The sequence below is a fragment of the Sardina pilchardus genome, chromosome 13 (genome assembly GCF_963854185.1).
Source record: "Sardina pilchardus chromosome 13, fSarPil1.1, whole genome shotgun sequence".
Taxonomy (NCBI): Eukaryota; Metazoa; Chordata; class Actinopteri; order Clupeiformes; family Clupeidae; genus Sardina; species Sardina pilchardus.
The window spans coordinates 24,884,432-24,897,257 of NC_085006.1; positions in this window are offsets into that span (position 1 = coordinate 24,884,432).

Consider the following 12,826-nt stretch of genomic DNA (forward strand, 5'->3'; position numbering starts at 1 on the left):
CAACATTCATAACAAACCTTTCATGAATGTGGAAGACAGAACGACGACAATTTGTCAAAATAAAAGTCCAACAATCACAAAGCAGCATTGCCGTTTTTGTTCCAAACCTCTCTCCAGCCTTTGTAAATATTTCATCACTGTCACTTGTCGAATGTCACTTTAGTATACAAGTTGTGAAGTATTCATAATCACTGGGTTTAACAGGTAAACTAGCCAACATTCAGCTGACCCATATTTGTGTAACTTGGGATGGTTGGACATCCCCAGTATAGCAAAAGATGAGAATCATCTGCAAAGGTTATATCATAAAACAAATACATTTTTATGAAAGAAAAATGATTTGCATGACCATGTTCTTTCTGTCCTCTTGGAACTGGGGTATAGCCTGGCTCTGCCTGACTACGTACTTCCGCTCAATTTCATTTCTCTTCATACTCCGTCAGGTAGGCTATAGCTTGATCCAGCTTAATTTACTCCGGCACTGCATCTCCGCCCAATCAGTGAACAGAGGGCGTTTCCAAGAGCGATTACATTAAGTATCAAGCCTACCATTATCGTTGTGTCCCTCGTGGTTATCATACGTCATTACCAAACGTTAGTGATTGAACTCCAATGAATTCAAACTTGACAAAAGCGTCCACAAACCAGGAAATAAACGTTTGCCAATGGATATAGGCCAGACTCTCTGCTTTGAGATTTTTGGACTTTTATTTTGACAAGTTGTCATTCCAGATTCATGAAAGATTTGGTATGAATGTTGAACATGAATGTACGTCTTCATGTACATTCATGTTCAGTTTATGACAGCTGCTATGAATGTGTTATGAACTCACCCAAGTAGAGTGTTAACGGTAAGGGTAAAACTAACCTGATGTTGTACAGCCCTTGAGTCTGCTGAGGGTGCTGGTTGTAGTTCCTGCGTAGACTTGGCTTTTGCCTGAGTACGTTTTTCAGGGTCTTGGACAGTCACCTTTCTATGGTTATGCACCTTGCTGGATGCTGGAGTAATCTGTGGTTGAGGATGTTGATGGATCTGTGCACATTGAGTAAAAACATGTTTAAACCATTTGCAATCGCAAATTATGTCTTAAGCTACCTTTTTACTACCAGCAATATGCAGTAACCTTTTATTACCAGTCCCCTAATAACTATTTAGGTTTCTCATTTGATTAAAATTAAGATAAAGCATTAACTACATGTTTATATGTATGCCTCACATACCTTGGTAGAGTATTTGTAAGACCAGTCTTCATAATCGTACACTACTTGTGCGTCACTGTGGTCAAGAACCTTAGGGTGAGAAAACAGGATTAAAACAATTTACATGTACTTCAACACATGAAATCATTTATGTGAGATCATTATCCATTACATCTTTCAAATAATTTGTGGTGTTAGCTTTGTAGCTGTAAAACCTACCTGACATGCCACATTTTCAAAGCTGAAAGGGATGCACCTAATGAAAGAGAGTATAGGCTAAGGCAATATGCAACAACAGGTGACATGACCATGTGTTCACGAGTGACATAATTATAATTTGGATGATAAAGTTATCACATATGTCTCTTTCAAATGGTGTTCATATATCATAATGTAGCATTTAGTGTTGAAGGACGTGGTGCCATTTTTCTTTACCTCTGAATTAAATCTTTGTATTCTGGGGGAGCGTTTTTATATTTGTCATTTGAGACGACATATGCATGTTTCCGCTTGGCCTCCTCAAGTATTGCCCTGAAAACAAAGATGGGTGGGTGGGGGTGGGGGTAGTCATATAAGGAATGAAAAAAGGATAGAAGGGTTGAGGTAGAGGGAGAAGTATAAAAAGGGAAAGAGAAACAGGGAGAAAGGTGTGTATGTCTGTCTTTGAAATTAGGCTACTCTGGAATCTGGGTAAATTAAAAAAACAAAATGCTGATGAATATGCGATGAGTATGTTAGAATTGTATATGTGAATGTGTCTGATTCTCCTGGAAATACTTTTTTGCTCAATGTTGAAAACGGATACGGATACATACAGAGCCTCCATCCATTCTCTGCATTGATTTTTATCTGTAAATGATTCCATTTACAGATGAAAAGGGAGCATAGGCTTCACTCACCAATCATCATCAGCCTTGCTGGGAGCCCAATCTAACAATCCATCCTGGTACAGCTGCTGTAGAAGTTGATGTTCTGTAGAACAAAGAAACAAACAAACAATAAAAATGTATTGGATTTCTAGAAATATGCTGAATTGACTTGATGTCAAAAGATGATGAGAAAAGATACCGTAGACCGTGTTCTTAGAGTTTCTCCTCCAGTTTGACACAAAAACATGGACGCGATAACCTTTAAGCAAGTAGTACATAACTGCCTGGTAAATGCCACTGGCTGAGAAGAATGTGTTTAGGCCGTGCCTGGAAAAATAATTTGATAATTTGAAAATATAATACAAACAATGGCAATTTCTGTTTTCTTGAAAGATGTTTTGAGGATTCAACATTTTATCATGTAGTGGCAAACACTGTTCCTTCTAAACTATGTATAAATACTTACTCCATTGCCACATTGTTTCCATCAATGATCACCCATGGTTGATCTTGTGGTTCCTCAAAAGGAACGAAAGTGTGTGGTTCCCTACAATACTTCTGAAATTTCCTCCAGACTTTGGTCATCTAAAGGTGGATAGAGTATGTTGGATTTACAGTAAAAACAATGATGAATGGTGATGATGAAGTTGCAACATTATGACCATAATCTTGGATGCTATATTCCATTCATCTAAATCCTCCATACTAGGCCTTTATTTTTAGTGTCTGTGTATGCATGGGTTGTTTGAATGAGAGCACCATTACCATTTCACCATTCTGAAATGAAAATAATTATGCAATACTGTAACACACAAATTCACACAGTTATTGTTGAATATGATAGATGTAGATTACCTGTTCTTGAACTTTTCGTTTATTCTTAACTCTTCTGCATTTTAGCATCTCCTGAAGTGTTTGCCCATCTTTCCCCTCTGGGTCCCTTGGCAGCATGAAGAAATCATGCGTCATAGTGAACTGAAGAATTCTGTAGGTGTGACACCAGTGTTGGTCAAGTTACTTTGAAAAAGTAATTTGTTACTGATTACTTATTCAAGAAAGTAATCCAGTTACTTTACTGATTACTTTTCCCAAAAGTAATTCGTTATTTTACTAATTACTTTCAGAAATCTGAATCTGAATCTGCCCGATGAGCAGTTGGCCAGACCAGCGACAGCAACGCCGAAGGTGTTAGGCTACATCACTGGGAAGGCGTGCCAGGCTAGGTCAGAACGGCACAACGCTTCTAGTGTTAAGGACTATCCAAGCGTACAGAGTCATTTGAACGATGCCCATTGATCAAAAGATTGAGCTTAGTATGGTGAAAACCAGACTACAATATCCCTTTGAGGTGAAAGAATTAGGACCGAAGCACATAAGCATTCCAGCAAAAGGTAATGGAGAGATTTATTTTCAGCCAAAGGATATCTGCTAAGACCTAAAAAAAATCTCTCCACTTAGAGAGATTACACAAACTCATCTCATTAGCTAGCTGCACACACCTTAGAAACTAGATGGTATAATGTCCCCAAGTTGTGAAGAGCAGCAAGCAAAGTCTGAAATATCATCAAAGAAGCTAGTTGCTTGCTACTGCCATTAACGTCAATGGATACCCTGCGTCTGTCAGAACCAACTTTTACTGTCTGGCACGTCTGGAACAAACGATACACTAACGAATGATGTCTTCTTCTACGGTTTAGTAGGTAGCAATAGCTAGCAGCAGCCTTTTCAAAACAGCGACACCTCTGTTCAGGAGAATACTGTAAATAGTGTCGCGACCACCACGTGCAAGTATAAATGGTTACAGCGTTCCCTGTGACGTCACATTGTCGCACGACAAGTCGGGCGCGTCCACTCTAACGGGACCTTAAAGGAATACGCCACCCAAAAATGAAATTGAGCCAGTCTCAGTCACCCCCAGAGTTAGAACAGTGAAAAAAACCTGATTAAAATCCGTCCGGGCATTGTCCTGCTTTGGGAGCAGTGTTTTTAGCTTTAGCTTAGCACAGTTGGTGTAAATGAAGGGAATCAGTTAGCACGTCCGCCAAAAAAAGTGCTAGAGACATTTTAAAAAAAAAAAACCTACAGAAACACACACACACTTACAGAAAATGACAGGCGGAATGAATGTTACAAACGTGACGTGCTAGGTAGCTAGGTAGCATTAGCATGCAAGGTTACGTTAACTCTCCCAATGATTGTTGGCTTTAGTCAGTGATGACATGTAATTAATGCATTAGACCAGTGGCTCTCAAACTTTTCACAATGAGTGCCACCTCAGAAAACATTTGTCTCTCCAAGTACCACCATTATTAGCAGCATTAAGAAATGTTAAATAAATTTCACTACCATGCGTATCTAATAAACAGAAGGCCATTTTTATTCCTAACATTTAGCCTGTTTATTAGAGTTAGGGTGACCAGATTTCTCTGAACTAAAACCGGGACAATTTTGTGCGTGATGAAATGTAACGTCATCATGCGACAGGTGACAGTCAGAGATTAGGGCCTGCACTGTCTGACTCCTAAACATTCCTCACGTTTTATCTAGCCTATGCATGAAAACATTTTTTCGAAAACGAAAGTCAGCCTTATTATTTTCTCAACCTTAGTTTACATTATGTGTAATAACTCTAAACAACTACTCTTGTCAGATGGCCACTATACATCATAGAAAAGCTGAGATTCCGGGCTTTCAGTAAAGGTATGGTTTGCCCCCTTTTTGGTAACGACCAACCCCTCTGGCTCACGGACTAATAGGTTGTCGAGAATGATGACTTTCTCTTCAGCATTGTCGTAGCGTAACCTGCTAGCCATTAAAACAAAGCAATGAAACAATGTAACTTTGACTGTTGCCATTGACGTATGATTTGTGTGTGTGTGTGTGCCAGTCATCAACTGAAGGCAACTCAAGGGTCCACAGAGGCACTGCAGGGTAAGAAACTGTGGGACACACAGCTAACTGGTCTACCTCCACTTCTCTTGCCTTTTCTTTAATGATCCAGTCAAAGCTTTTGACTTTTGTGTTTACTCTCTCTTGACATTTTGTCAAGTTATTCAAGCCGTGGCCATCCTGGTGACCCATAAGGTTAGCCCAGTAAACCAGAGATCGCCTAATTGATCTCGTCTGAGGTGCGAAGGCATCTCCCCCAATTCCACTAGTAAGGCTGCCACAGGAGTGGTTTTCATGGCTCCATATCCTTAAAGCTTGATGTTGCTCAATGTCTAGCTTCTTTAGTACAGTATTAGCAGCAGACCTACAGTATACACAATACATCCATAGTCAAGTAGTGATCGTATGAAACAAATATAGATGGACTTTAATGCAGGCCTACTAGCACCCCACTCTACACCTCGTAGAAACCGCGAGAGCGACATCTTGGAAAGGGGGCGGTTTAAATACAGGAGGGTGGTGCCAGCCATAATGCATCATCCGCGTCTGCAGCGCAACACCAAATCTCACCTATAGCGAAAAGTAAACAAAGGAGAGACAGCAATACTGGCCCTGCGTAACAAACCTGACAGTTGATTTAAACTTCACAACGAGTTTGGCGAATTAATGTTCATGTGTGAACATCAGTTCCCCTGACAAACCCTTGACAATGACATCCCTGATTTTACCTCTTGTTGCATGGTTCACTCCAGGTGTCTGGACCAATTTGTGTAATAATCAGGCCATTGATGCCATCGGCCAGTACTGTCATGAAGCTGTAAATCAAAGATTTATCTTTTAGATGGAAATTTATTGGGGTGTCTTTCAGAGCAATGTCATGGATAATGTCACTAAAAAGGCGGTCCAACAAAATACTAGAGTGTGCAACTTTTTTTCTATCAGGATGCGTTATAATGCATTACTGTTTAAATTTTGATTTCCCATTTTGTCATTGTGTAGACAATGGCATACGTTATTTCACTGTCTTCAACGAGGTCAGGGCAGCTGGGTGTAATGAACCACAAGTAATGAACCACAAGACTTTGCCCTGGAGAGCATCCAAGAGGTGTGCATCTGTTGGTGGGAACAAAGATTTCATAGTCAGGGCATTACAGCGACATGTAGTTTTTAGTGTTAGAATGTGTTTGTAGGAATTTAGATAGATAGATAGATAGATATTTTATTGTAGATACTTTTATTTATTTACTTTACTTTAGTACGTTACTATCATGGTCAATTCTCTAAATATGTCAAAAATTAAGTATATGAAATTATTTATAATGTTGTCACTTTACAAAACAATGTTACTCAGTCAACAGTAATTGGTTTGGAAGAATATTCTGACAGATGAGACCTGTTGGTTTTTAAGTTGTCAACAGTTTGACTACTATCACAATGGTTCAAACCTTCAAGTTGTTTCATCTCCTCTGTTATACACAGGATGATATTTCTGTGATCCATATCCCAGAGGTAGTCAAAAGCCAGGATGATACCCATGAGGGAGTATCCCTGATCCCGGGCATGACTAGGTGAGAGATAGTAAGAAAGTGAGGAGAGCTCCATCAAGTACTTGTCTCTAACTCCGTTTTTAAAAACTCATTAATGTTCTACTCTCATTAGATTTCTTACGTCTGTGCTAGTTTTCTGCCATGAAGTATCACCCATCGCTCATCTGGTCCCCCACCTCTTTTGTATCTACCACAGTAGAAGTTTACAACATTACTTTGTTGTGATATAAGCAGATGACGTTGTCCAGTCAGTGTGTTTGGAGCTTGAGAGAATGAGTTGCATAAAACCTGCAATGAGTTTTCCTACTTTGGTGTCTAACTTTTCACACACACAACACCACCATGAGCCATGTACACTAAAGTAGACAAAAACTGTTTGACGGAAATCTTTAGTGATTTATATATATTTCATTTTTAGTTATTATAAATTGCATGTGGAATTTTTGTTCAGCTGTTACTTGGAGAGAGACAAGGAGGCACACACTATCGCATTCCACTCCAAAGAGCATTCAAGTCCAAGACAGAGAGAGACCAAAAGTCCGAGTCAAGACCCGAGTACAGGACAGCAAAAAACAAGTTGTACAGTATGCATGACAGTATAAAGACAATCATTTTGGGTTATTATTTGTTGTTTTAAAAGCAAAAACAGTGTCACAACACCCAGGATTTGTAAGTATAACCATTCCCCTTGATATCACATAATCTAATCTAAAGAAAACAGAATGATATAAGGTGATACCTAGTTACAACTGATACATACACCATTCCACTACTATTACCACTGCTAGGTACTAGTACTGAGCATTTGAGCAACTAAATTACAATATAGCTTCACTCCAGACATAGACAAGAATGACCAGTATTACAGAGTGTACTCCTACTTCCCTTGAATATTATAACATAATAAAGACGCCTGGACTCGGTCGTGACCAAAAAACATATTTGGCAAGACCAGTGGCCGAGACCGAGACAAGTCCAAGTCAAATACCAGCGAGTCCGAGGCCATAAAAAACTGGACTCGAGTCCAAGACCGGAATCGAGTACTACAGCCCTGAATTTGCTGTGTTGTGTTAGCCGGCTTAAAAACGTGTTAGCAAGCAGCTCAGACAAACAGCAGCTGTCGGTAAAAGCACTCAAATAATTTATCACATATCATTGTTCTTATAATATATGTTGTTTAATTAGTTGGTTTACATTACTCCAACCAAGTTAACTTTGGCTTCAGGCTTCTATGTCCACGGTTAGGGTTAGAAGATTCCAAACATGGCTCGAGGCCCGGAGCCACGTTTGGCTTAGCTGGTTAGCCAGCTAGCTGCCTGACAATATAGTATAGTAAGCATGTTAGATTACGAAGGGATCTTTGGAAAATGTTCTCTCCCAGAATTGGTCCCTGGCCCCACAAACTTTGGCCCCTGTCTTAAAATAGCACACTCTCTGAGCCTCTGATAACTATTGTCATTGATAATCATAAAGCAACTTACTTGCTTAATACCATCTTATTCGGAATTGCAGTGCGTCTCGCTCAAAGCTCTCGCTCTCGCTTCAACTGAAGAGTGTCGTTTAGGCTACTTCCCTACTTTAACTAATGAAGACTACCTTAACAATTACGTCACCGCCGCGACTGTGATTTCATTGGATCTCTCCTCTTCTTACCTGGCATTGACTCATTGCCAGGGAATACCAGTGTTATGTCATGAGGTTTAGCTTGTCAATTCATATAAGGGCACTAGCAAGAGCAGTTGTCTCAAAAAAGGGCTTCATAGAGCGTATGGTGATGGTGACCCCTTAGAGCAAGCAAAAGTTGACAGAGTTAGTAATTAATATTAATAGAATCTAACACATATTACACAGATTTAAATAACAGATATCAGAGAGCAGAGATACAAAGATGGACAAGTTGGACAAGTTAGACAAGTTGTGGAGGGTGTTCATTTCTCAGATAGAGGAGGGAAGATGGTTTCATATGATGTGGGGCTCAATATTAGAATCAAATCCCATCATTTTTGAGACTCACTTTTCTTTTGCTGTTGTCACTGTGGCTCTACTTAGTGCGGCAGATTAAGTCCATATTCCAGGGCAATCGTTCACTTTGTGGTACAAGCACCAAAATTGGCATGAATAATCCATAGAACCTACTTTTTGAGAAAAGCACATTAGCCACCTGAAAATCCAACATGGCGGCCATTTTTCAAGATGGCCGCCACATCAAATGTAAGAAAAACATTTTTGCTATTAAACTTTGATGGATGGGTGTATTTAAATGATCTAGGCATCAATTTGTATGTTATTTTGACATGGCAAATCAAATGGTTAAAAAAAAAAAAACATTTAAGGCTATTTCCAAGATGGCGGCCATAAACAGTTGGATTGCACTCAAATATTGTTTATTGAAGCTTACTCTCGAATAGCATTTATCCTCTTACCGCTCTCTCAAATATCATTTATTTTATTTCTCTGTCTAGAATATAGTTTACAAATTATAGCCTACTATTTCTATTACAACTCTACCTCTTTAATTCAGCTGGCTGGTTGGAGCATAGAAATATTGTAAACAAAGTAGCATAGTTGGCTAGTTTATCATAGTCTTCTGGTTGGACTGCTTAGTTTCCCCACGTGTGTTCAAGTTTCCAAGTAATATTTTTTCTCCTGGGAACAGGCCCTTTTGAGTCTTGGAAAACATTGGTATTGAGATGATCAGTCAACTTGAATGCAAGAGTTTCAAACAAATGTGTGCAGCATGGTAATGATGCTAACCAAATTTAATAGCAAAATATTACCAAGGCAAATGCGACCATACAGTAGCCTACATGTTAGTTTGAAGGAATTACACAACAGTGCTATTACTGACACTGTACCTCCAGCTTTGCTTCAGTTTGTCTGTAAGATTGAGCATGGGGCTGACACAAAATCTCAGCTGAGGTTTGGAGCAACCAGGACAGACCTTGCAATGGCTCAGCTTCCTCAGTATAATTGCTTTTCAAATTACAAAGAAGGTGATGCAACTCAAAGGCATTCTAAAGATCATGAAACTCCATTCCCTGTCTATATAGGGATGTCCGCATATGCTAAGACTGTAAAAGCCATTTAGAAATGTTTCATGACCAAGGTATCAACACTGCATACGACCGAGTACTTGAGTTTGGAAATGCAGTTGTGAGTTAGCCTGGCTAGCGCCTACCACTTCTCAATGAGACGTGGTCTGGCAACCAGACGTTCAATTTTCTTGTATAAAAATGCCCAGATCCGTTCATTGCGGCACCACGGATGTCTATCAAATGTGTCTGTGCATAGCTCATCATGGTCTTGCTTTCCCCCCTGTTCTGTGATTGGTCCCCTATCTCAGTCAAAAATTGGGGCGGTAGTTTCCAGACTGCCTTAGCAGCGTGAATGAAATCACCGCCCAAGGCAGGATGGGAACACCCAGGCTAGTTGTGAGTAGGTACCTTGAAGAAGTTTATCCCCCCATTCTCAGAAAAGGCCTCTTCCTCCACAGCTGCAAGAGATAACATTGACCATAACTCATCATTGACAACTGTAACTACTGCCTTCCAAGGCACAAGTATCTCTCTTTCAGCATCTAACATCAGAAATCCAAGGTGAAGGAGCCCTGCTAGAGCCCTACAGAATGACCTCCAGCAGGCCACTGGTGTGAATGTCTTGGACCACACAGACTTCATGAGGGTGACCTGAGGGCCCGATGGCCTCTAGAGGGACCTGTGCTCACTGCCCATCTCCACATAGAGATGGCTGCGTTGAGATCTCTTGGTACCTTGCTCCAAAACAGTGGGTTGACAGGTGCTCTTGTGGAGGATGGTGTGGGTTCTTCTGGAATAGCAGAATCATTTATTTTATAGGTGTGACAAGAACACGGCAAATTCACCGGGTCACAGCATGCTGCCTCTGCATGCTCCAGAAGGAAGCTTATGAATAACTCTAGAGAAGAAAACAATCAAGACCATACTTCTTGAAGTTAGGAAGACTGGTATGAGAAGAGGCAGATGAAGAGTCCACAGTTTCAATTCTGGGAGCTTGTGATGTCAATGCAATTGGTGATGTTCTTGTTGACCAGGTCTTTCAGAGAAGCAAAGTTCACATTGTATTGTCAATCATTGACCATGCCCATGAACAGGCCAATGCAATTGTCAAAGAAGATGGTGGTTCCAGCCCTAAGCCGATGGATGGTAATCTGGACCAGAGATTAGTCATTTGGTTTCTCAGTATGAGTCTGCATCTCAGGCCAAAGTAGCCAGTGAAGATGTATCCAACACCATGAACAGACTAGCCAGTCTCAGAAATCCTTCATAGACCAGGTCCAGAAGTTGTTTGATGTGATGAAGGACCTGGCCCACCCTTTTCAGGAGGAGTCCAGAGATCTTCTCATGTTAGACTCAAAAGCCATTGCACACCCTAGTGCCACTGAGCTTGTTGGCTCTTATCTTAAGAAATGTAAGGTTTCTTTCAAAGAGTTTTTCAATGGTTTGGGTAATGAAGCTTCCTGCTACAAACCAATTAAAAAGAAGACCAAGAGTCAGACTTAGGTACAGGTAACTGCCGCCTCTTCTCACAGCTCTTCATATCTTGTCAACCATGGGAATGTCGAAGCCTCTAGAGGGACCTGTGCTCACTGCCCAACACCATGGAGCTCAATTGGAATTTACCATAGCATACAAAATTGGCAGGTCCGCCTCTAGTGCTTTTCACAGATGAAAGCAGGATCACCCTGAGCACATGTGACAGACATGAAAGGGATGTAGTGGAGAACGTAATGCTGCCTGCAACATCATTCAGCATGACTGGTTTGGTGGTGGGTCAGTAATGGTATTGGTAGGCATACCCTTGGAGGGATGCACAAAACAGGGCAGTGAGAACAGGTCCCGCTAGAGGCCATCGGTTCCTCAGGTCACCCTCATAAAGTCTGTTTCTGACAGTGTGGTCTGAGATATTCACACCAGCGGCATGCTGGAGGTCTTTCTGTAAGGCTCCAGCTGGGCTCCTACTGTTCCTCCTTGCACAAAGGAGCAGACACTGGTCCTGCTACTGGGTTAAGGACCTTTTACCACCCACCCTGCCCTGCTCTCCTAGAGCAACTGCCTCCTCCTGTCTCCTAGAATCTCTTCCATGCTCTTGAGACTGCAGTGGGAGACACAGCAATCTTTCTGGCAATGGAAAGTATTCTGGAGGAGTTGCACTACCCGTGCAACCTCTGTAGGCTCCACCAGAGCGGTAGATAAAACAGAGTGGCGACACTCCCATAGACCTCCATAGGAAAAAATGGCAGCGCTTTTCCAGGCTATATCTGCGTTATGGGACTTTTGGAACTATTAACAACCAATCTCTTGGTCAGTAGTCAATGAGTTAATTGATTACACCCTCCAGCATCCAGAAGTACATCCCACCCTCCTACGATTCAGCCATTCAGCGCAGGTCGCAACTCTCTTTCTATGGCTCTGGGCTCCACATACTGGTTTATGCTACCAGTAGTAACACTGACCCAAACCAAATGCAAAGATAGTGAAAAATCTGTCAAGAAGGATAAAGATGGAAAAAATATCAGTTGCCACTAGCTGTAAAGCCATTCCTGTTTTGATGGTCGTCTCATAGTTGGCGCTGTGGTAAATTCTGTGGTAAAATCAAAGCAGGTGAACCTGATTCACAAACACCTGTTACATAACTAGCCAGATCAATATCCCACAGGTGTGACTGACCTAACCACATTTGTTTTATTAACAAAAAAAGAAAAAAGAAAAAGAAAAAACTAAAATTAACACTAGAATTAGCTATTTTCACTATTAATTATGTTTATCTTCACAATTTAACACATTTCTTTACACTTCATTGTATAATTAGAAGGTCCAGACCCTTTAACCTATACTTAGATGTCAAGATTATCAAAATGTGATTATCCAAACCCAATCCAGGTCAAAAAACAAGTATAATGGCTTTCAATGGCGGCCATCTTGGAAAATGGCAGCCATATTGGATTTTTTGTGTGGCTAATGTGCTTTTTGGATAAAGTGGGTCCCAAAGAATATGTGTGCAAAATGTGATGCTTGTACCACAAAGTGAACGATCGTTTCACTAATCTGCCGCACTAACTGTTCTTTTCCCTCTCATTTTCTTCTGCTATAGTTTGTGGTAGAGCATGGAGTAGGGGTTTTCAAATTGGGTGAATGTGAGCCTCCCTTTTGGGTGCATAGGACAACTGAGCCTGCCTCACCATTTGAAAACCACTGACATGGGGCTTTGCAGTTCTCAGTAGACACCTGCAGTCTTCGCAGCCTTGTTGCTCATAAGCAGGGTACATAGTTTTGTGGAGTTGCA